At 43.0% G+C, this 8,456-nt stretch overlaps 1 long non-coding RNA gene across 1 annotated transcript; it reads right to left on the bottom strand.

The window, feature by feature from the left end:
• Window positions 1–2,647: 2,647 nt before the first annotated feature.
• On the bottom strand, window positions 2,648–7,195 carry LOC129503323 (uncharacterized). The gene is made up of 3 exons (XR_008663155.1): window positions 7,158–7,195; window positions 6,034–6,199; window positions 2,648–3,247 (listed from the first exon to the last, which is right to left on the bottom strand). It is a non-coding gene; the product is annotated as an uncharacterized LOC129503323 (long non-coding RNA).
• Between the last annotated feature and the right edge of the window lie 1,261 nt (window positions 7,196–8,456).

An 8,456-nucleotide genomic window follows, 5' to 3' on the forward strand; every position in this document is an offset into this window, starting at 1 on the left:
CACCGGGCTCCATCATGACCTGAGCTGAAGGCAGACGCTGAACCAACTGAGCCACCCAGCACCCCCCGCCCCTTGTTTTTGTTTTTGTTTATTGCTCTTCGTTTTGTTGTTTTGTATGCTCCTCTTACAGTAAAAGAGAATGAGGAGGCAAAAGATGGCCAGCACACTCTCCCATCTGCTGGTCTGTTTACTAGTGTTTCAGCATCAGCTCATGTATGCCGAGGGTTTATTTGCCCCAGCATTATGTGAGTAAATTGGGAAAATTGGTTTCCTCTGGTAAAAAACACTTACACTTCAAAGTATTTTCCCTACATTCGTACTCCTAATTTTCCCTTTTTGATCTTTACATCTGTTGTCGTACAGATCCAAAAGCCCCAGGATCCTGACTTCCCCTCCAACCATCCCAAACACATGGTTAGTATTTAACATCCAGAACTTCATTTTCGTGTTTTTTTTTTTTTACTACTTATAATTTGGAATGAAACTATCACACAGAATGAAATTCAAAGAGAAGATAATATCAAATATGTCTTTAAGACTAAATTTATTCAGGGTTTTATATTCAAATCAAATTGGTTTTTCTATATAAAAGAGGGGTTAAATTTCTGGGGCTGTTGCCTTGGAGAAAAGTAATAGGAAAAATCTATAGGAAAGAAATTTAGGAAGTCTGGTGCAGCTGATTGCATTCACACTGGGGAAACACAGCAGGGCTGTGATATTATTACCTATATGATCGCTATAGAATATTTGTTCCTGGATACCAGCAAGAGGATAGGAAATACATCTGAAGAGAAGGGATAAGATAACTATGTAAACCTTTGTTACAAAGATTAAATTACTCAGAATTAAAATTTGCTATGAGTTAATGTTTAGATGTTTAGCTCAGCAACAAAAACCTTACATTAAACTATTTTCATCTAATAGTATGGAAATCAAGCAGTTGGTCTTTTGTGGGGTGCAGGATTGAGACAGCTTCTCAATGTCTGTCTCTCAATTTCAAGACCGTTTTGTAGTAGTTGGAACCGATGACCACAACACTGTGAAAGTGTATAATTTGAAGAGAACGTTTTCTGTCTTAAAATATTTCCCAAGCAGCTACTGGCACCTGGAATTTTGTCATTAAAGGTTGGTTTTTATATCAGAGACTTGTAAAAGTGTTCACTTGGAGGAGTTGATATAGCATATATACAAATTCTTCTTGCTGTGTATTGTTTTTATTTTGAACCATGTGAATGTAGTGCTATATAGTACCTGTTAAAATAACATGTTTTAAATTAAACAAAATGACTTTCTTGAAACTATGAAAGTCCTCTGGACATTCCATTTGAAATGTAAATGCTTCTGGGGAAAAAAGGGACATGTTTGCAAGAATTTGCTCATAGTCAGCTGGGAATGAGAGGAATTCTTGACTCAGAATGATCCTTCCCCATCTTTGAATCCTTCACTTGCTTGCAGAGCCTGCCCAGCCAGCCAGATGCATGGGAGCAACCCTGACTATCTGTACTTAAGAGCATGGATGTCATAAACAGCACAGGTTTGAAGGTGAAATAAGAAGGGATTGGTAGTAGGCAAAAAAAAGACAACAAAGGGGTCACTACATGGGGAGGTAGAAAGGAAGCCATGGTCTACTCTACTACCTGCGGCTGGCTCCATCTGGGTCCTCCTCGTGAGTGTAGATACTATAGGTACACACACACACACACACACACACACACCCCACGTAGAGTGCTGTAGAAGCTAGTGGAGAACCAAAGTCACTTCCAGGCAGAAAAGTATGGTCTATTTTTAGTACCTTTTGGTCTCTTTCATAAGCAGTCCTCCCTTGCTAAGTGTTCACTGATCCCATCATGACCTAGCTGCCTTCTTCCCCATCGAAGCATGTTCAAAACAGGTCTTAGAACAAGAGAAGAATAAATACGTTAATATGTAGGTCTCTGAGTCTTCATGAGTTATGCTAGCTCCCCAAATCACAGTGGCTTAACAAAATAAATGTTTACTCGTTGCTCATTTCAGTCCAAAAAAGTTGGGGAACTTCCCTAGGCAGGCCTCCTCTGAGTAGTGGCTGTGGGATAAAGGTTCCTTCCATTGTTGTTATGCTACCATCCTCCATTTTCCCCAAGGAAAGGAAAGAGAGAACATGGGCAATGATACAGGAGGTTTTACTGCCAGCGCTGGAAGCCGCACACATCGTATTTGCCCACATTCTGTGGCCCCTAAATAATCTCAGGGGAGATTAAAAATGTCTTTTTCTTTTGTGCTTAGGAGAACAAAACAAGATTGATGAACATCCAATCAGTCTGTTACACAGGTTCCCATTCTGGTAATTGAATACCCATTTCAGTGTTCCTCCCCCAGTATCTTCTGGTCACTGCATGAAGCACAGAATCCTGCATCTCTGGGCAAGCACAGCCCTTTCCCCAAGGCTGGATGTGACTAGTCTAGTTGCTGCTGTATATGAACCAAGAAGATAAGTTATCAGTTCCTGATAAGGCACGGCCCCCTACTCTGATGGAACAGGGGCAGGGTAACTGCAATATATACTCCTTTAGAAAAAAGGAGAACAGGAATCAGAGAGTCGTCCCCAGTGGTCGTTTTGAGTCCCAAAGTTCTGCTAAAAAGATGGGGCAATCCCTTCATTTGCCTTTGGTTCTCTTCACTGGGAGGACTTCTTTGTCAGTTGATCTCCACAGCCCCCAAGTCCATCTTCTGGGAAACCCGTTCTTCCCCCTTGTCCTCCTTGGCGACATCTAATGGAGCTGTTCCCCAGTGAGGCCTCTTGAAGCCCTGCCTGCTATTCATGGAAGGCGGAAATCTGCCTTAATGTATCCCCTGAAAACGAGACCCTTGCTCAAGGATGTAGGTACAGGTACTTTATCCGAGAGGGGACCTCAAGCAGCACAGTAGACGAGTGGAATAGTCAGACGCGGAAGGAAGGAAAGTTGGTAAAGGGAGCATTTATGAGCAGGTGGCCACCGGAGAGACTTTTGTAGAGAAACTGGAGCTAAAAATCTCTAGGGACCCTAGAGAGAGACTGTGGAACGTGATTTCCACGAGAGGTGCAGAAACTCTCTCTCTCGCCCATCCTTGATTTAGGGTCATTCCTAGGGCATTAATTCCAAGAAGTCCTGCAGGCAGCAAAGTCCCCCAGAGCAGAGAGACAGAGGCACAGGATGTGTGTCGCGGGAGAGGCCGAGGAAGTAGGCTTGGTGCAATGACAGCATCTGCTTGCGACCGGTCCCAAGAGTTCCTTAAAATTCAGCAAAGGAATTTTTTAGTATAGGTAGATTCATTGTTTCTCTGGCAATACAATTCCCTCAACAACTTAATAGGCTTCCAATACATTTGCCATGAACAGGTAAATTTTAACTTTCTTTCTGAAATACAGTTCCTCAATGGGCTTTGCTGCTTTGCTTCCTCACCCCCGTGCCTCTCTCCTCCAAATGAATGATGGCTATCTTGAGGCCCTCTGCCACCAGAAGGGTGAGGTCAGCTTCCTTAGCAGTGAACCACCAGCTACGGTTAGCTGATAGCTGAGGGAGGCAGACACTTCATCTGACCTGTGCCCTGAATTACTAAATTCAGCTAACAATTTTTTAAACCCAGTTTTTCCCCGTTTAGCATTTAGAAGCAACCTTTCCAACCAAACATTTGTGGACCCCATCTAATCCCTTTCATTGATGCTTGCCCACCAGACAGTTCTCTCCCAAGCCCATCTCCTTTTGTAGTAACTTGGAAACCACAGCCTAATGTAGCCAGCCTACGCTCACGCTCTGATTCATTTCAACCATCCCCCCCAGAGTTGCAGGCTGAGCATGGACTCGTTCTGACCTCCAGTTCATTGACAGTTGTATAAATATTTTGCCACTGTGTCACTGGACAGACTTCTTTCACTACTTACCTATCAATAGTTCAGTCAATGCCTAGTTTAGCCTTTTAATGGCAGTACTTCACTTCTAATATAAATGTCTCTATTTAGGATAAACGAACATAGCTGCTATACCAAACAAACTCAAAATCCCCAAGGCTTCACAACGAAAAGTGTATGTGTCATCTGTGTGCAGTCTGATGTGAGTGGGAAGCTCCCTAGGGTGAGGCGTCAGGGGTTGTGGCTGCCTCTGTTTTCCAATGGCTCCATCTTCAATATAACCTTCTCCATCACCAAGGTAGGAAAGAGATGTTGGGAGATGGAGTAGGGTATTTTAGGCCCGGGCCTGGAAGTGATCAGCATCCCTCCCACTGACATTTCTTTGGTCCAAACCTAACTGCCAGGAAGGTTGGGCGTGTAGGTTGACAGTACCCAGAAATGGGGGTTCGTCGAGCTACACTCCAGTACAACAAAGCAGGACTAACCTTAAAACAAAGAAATAGCTTCTAAAATCATTAAACAAAAAAATTTATATTGATTATAGACCAGGTTCGGAGGATAAGGGATTCCCTGATATCCTTTCAATCACCCCACAGCCATTTGGTTTCTCATTCAATATTGAAGTCTGTTCCTGTATAAACTATCTCTAGTCTCATGGGAAGTAAATAATCAAGAGGAATTGAGCACAGATGCTCACTTATTTGGGTGACCTATCTTAAAGTGACGGCATATGTAGTTTTTTTTTCTGCTAATCTCCTAAAATGTGGAAACACTGCCAATCTCCCTTAAAAACAGACACGGATACAAGAATTTCTGTTTTTACTTTCCTAGAGGTATCTTACTCAACTGGCTTTAGTATTAAAAACGTTGGAAAGCAAAGTAGCCACATGTTACATCACCTTTTCCCACTTCCCTTTCTTCCGAAAAAACACGTTAGTCCTTTGGTGTCATTCTGTATGAAAAACTACGCCAGATAAGAAAAAATGATAGAACATGCAGCCCAAATAAGCCCAGGGCCCAGCCATGGATTTAAGAATCACATAATAGGTGCATTTAACTTAAATGAATGTGAGTATCCACACTCAGGGTTCAGTTTTAAATACTACAGAATGCTGTAAAATCACGTTTTGCGTTTGTACTGTTTTTATGTACTATTTACTTGCCGTAGGTTATAAATACACTATATAGGGGGGACATGCACAAAACCATCTATATTATACTTCATGAGGAGTAGAAGGGCTTTTTAAGGGGCATTTTGACTGTAATTTTAACAAGTGTGGGCTTTTGAATCTAATACCCTAGTAAAATACAATACCATAGCCATCTGTTTACGGACACGACTGGCCTCCTGACTCGGCCTCCCCATACTCTGACCTTGTTACCTCTTTGCCACTTCATCTTCTGGCCTGATCCTGGGCCCATCTCCAGCTTAGAAGGAGACATCACATTGGGGACAATCCTTTGCTTTGGTAGCCGAGTTTGGCATTTCGTAAAACAACATGCCAGTAAAGACTTTGAACTTTGTCACACGTTCTCTAGGCCAGTCGTTCCCTACAGAAGGACGAAGTGTTGTCTAAAGCAGAGGTGTTGGGAAGCCCCGGTGGCTCAGCGGTTTAGCACTGCCTGCAGCCCAGGACGTGATCCTGGAGACCTGGGATCGAGTCCCGCGTTGGGCTCCCTGCGTGGTGCCTGCTTCTCCCTCTGCCTCTCTCTCTAGCTGTGTCTCTATGAATAAATAAAATCTTTTAAAAAAATAAAAAATAAAAATAAAGCAGAGATGTTGGCGGCGTGCACGTGGGGCAGAGCCTTGGGACTCAGAGCAATCATGGAGATCAGGTCAGGCCACTGCTGATCGAAGAGAATCCCCTCGCTGGCCACAGCCACAGGCCCTCTTCAGCTGGCCAGCTCTTGTACAGCTTTGGTCTCTCCCATCCTTTTTGAGGCCCTCAAGATGTCTGACCATAAAACTTCCTTTGCAAGAAGCAAGCAAGAATGCGCTTGACCACCATTTTTCAGCTCCCAGTTCCAGCTTTACCGAGGCATGTCAGGCTTAATTCCTTTTGAATCAAGAAACACTCATGATTTTAATAAAAACAATAGCTCCCACTTTCCCAAGTGCTTCCTATGTGCCAGATACTTGACTAAGAGCTTCATGTATATCAACTCACCTAATTGTCACAACAGTCCTGTGAGGTAAGCACTGTTAGTGTCTCCATCTCATGGATGAGGACATCAAGGAGAAAGGAGTTCAGTCATTTGCCCAAGGACACCGTGTCCCTAATCGTGGTTCTAGTTTTATCCTCTTGTTTGTAGTAGCCCTGAGATTGCTGTCAGCTATAACAAAAATAGAAGGAAATTAGCATTTTACCTGAAAAAAAAAAAACAAAACACCTCCCTTTCAAGATTGATGCCTTCTAGATTTTTAGACCTGAGTAAGTTCTAGGATGTTTTCACATTGATTAACTGAGGATGATCACTTAGTTCAGCATTATTATTTCAAAAATTACTTACAGCTATTTACTCTGGCAGAAAATCAGTAGGAGTTGTCATTATTTAAATCTTGTTGCTGAGGCACTACGCTCATGGAGCTATTTCCTGAGTGGGTGCTCAATGAGGAAAGACAGATATTCAATCACCTGGACCCCAGAAAACAGAAGTGAAAAATGCAAAGTTGTGTAAGACGAGGTCACAATAGATAAGCAATTAGCTTTGGACATCTGTCCCTTGAATTGGGCTGTGTCTGTACAACAGCAAAAGAAATTCTGTTAATTTATTTGCTCGTTCGAATCAGTCAAAAATTGAAAAAGTATAAAATCATAGACAAATTATTTAGTAGCCCATATGTATAATAATATAGAGAGATGTGCGTGTAAACATGTTTATTTACAAGACTTTGTAACTATTTGGGTGTTTGAGGAATTGAAGAAACTTTGAATATAATTGCAACAGGAGGTTTCATGTGGGGACGCCTGGGTGGCTCAGGGGTTGAGCATCTGCCTTCGGCCCAGGGCGTGATCCGGGGTCCTGGGATCGAGTCCCACAGGGAATCTGCTTCTCCCTCTGCCTGTGCCTCTGCCTCTCTCTCTGTGTCTCTCATTAATAAATAAATAAAATATTAAAAAAAAAGAATGGAGGTCTCCTGTGTTATTGTTTCATGTGTGGGTGCTTTCATTCATACCATTTGGTAGTAGAAGCACCTCACAGAGGAGAAACTTTGTAAAAAAAAAAAATGAAAAAAATGTCCAGCTATGGAGAAAGTAAAATAAAAACAGCACAAGGACAGTGAACTCACTTTAAGCTGTTACTATTCAGGAGGCAATTACCAGAGTGTGCTGTATTTAGGCTCCTGGGTGCTTCTTCCTGTGGCCTGCCCTGGGGACAATACTTGAACTCCCACCAACAGGGTTCAAAGACAGGGGACAGTAGGCGGTTAGCCACATGAGATAACCTGGAAGATACGGGAGGTATGTTTGTATCAAGATATCTGCCCTCCCTCTCACCCACACCCTCCCCATCAGGAGATTTCCACTTGCCTTTTTTTTTTTTTTTTTTGCCAAAGTCATGTCTGAAGATGGACTTTATTAAGCCAAATGCATTAACTGTGAGACATTAAATCTTAACTCAGCGGTAGTCACTTACATAGGGACCCAGCATTTCCTTAGCAGACCAGGAATGTTTCCTGAAGGAATGCGACACTAGGCGGGTCTGTTTGTTAGGGAAGGGAGGGGACAAGGAAGAGAGGAAGTACTGGGAACCATCCGGAACATGCATGCGGTGCTGAGCTTGAGCATTGCCAAGGGCGAGGACTGGCCACCAGAAGGGTGCCACGTAAGTCACCCACGAGGAGGGAGAGGGGGTTTGCTGCTGTCTGCCAGATAATAGACGAAGAAAGGAAGAAACATGGAAAACATATACAGTTGGTGAAACTCTTTCAAAAGTTTTACTGGGAAAGGGATCAGACTATGATTAAAAAGACTAAGGTTCATTTATCTTCAGGTCACCCACATTTTCATCTCTGTGAATGTATTCGTTTCTTTGGGCTGCCATAACAAATTACCACGAACCAGGTAGGTTAAAACAACAGAAATGTATTCTCTCACAGTTCTGGAGGCTGGAAATCCGAAAGCAAGAGGCCCGTGGGACCAGCTCTGTCGAAGGCTCTAGAGGAGAATCTGTTTCACGCCTTTCTCTTTTGGTGTTTGCCTTCACTGGATTGGGGCCCACCCTAATTGAGCATGACCTCATCTTAAGTTAATTATATCTTTAAAGACCTTATTGGCATGTAAGTTCTTTTTTAAAAAAAAGATTTTATTTATTTACTCATAAGAGATGCAGAGACACAGGCAGAGGGAGAAGCAGGCTCCCTGTGAGGAACCTGACATGGGACTCGATCCCAGGACCCCGGGGTCACGCCCTGAGCCGAAGGCAGACACTCAACCACTGAGCCACCCTTGCGTCCCGGCATATAAGTACATATTCATAGGTACCCAGAGGTAGGACTTCAACACATCTTTTGGGGGGGGGGGACAATTAAACTCACAACAATGGTATTTTCCCAAAAAGCAACAATATTTAAGTGTCGGCTATCATT

This window comes from Nyctereutes procyonoides, unplaced genomic scaffold (assembly GCF_905146905.1).
Source record: "Nyctereutes procyonoides isolate TBG_1078 unplaced genomic scaffold, NYPRO_anot_genome, whole genome shotgun sequence".
Lineage (NCBI taxonomy): Eukaryota > Metazoa > Chordata > Mammalia > Carnivora > Canidae > Nyctereutes > Nyctereutes procyonoides.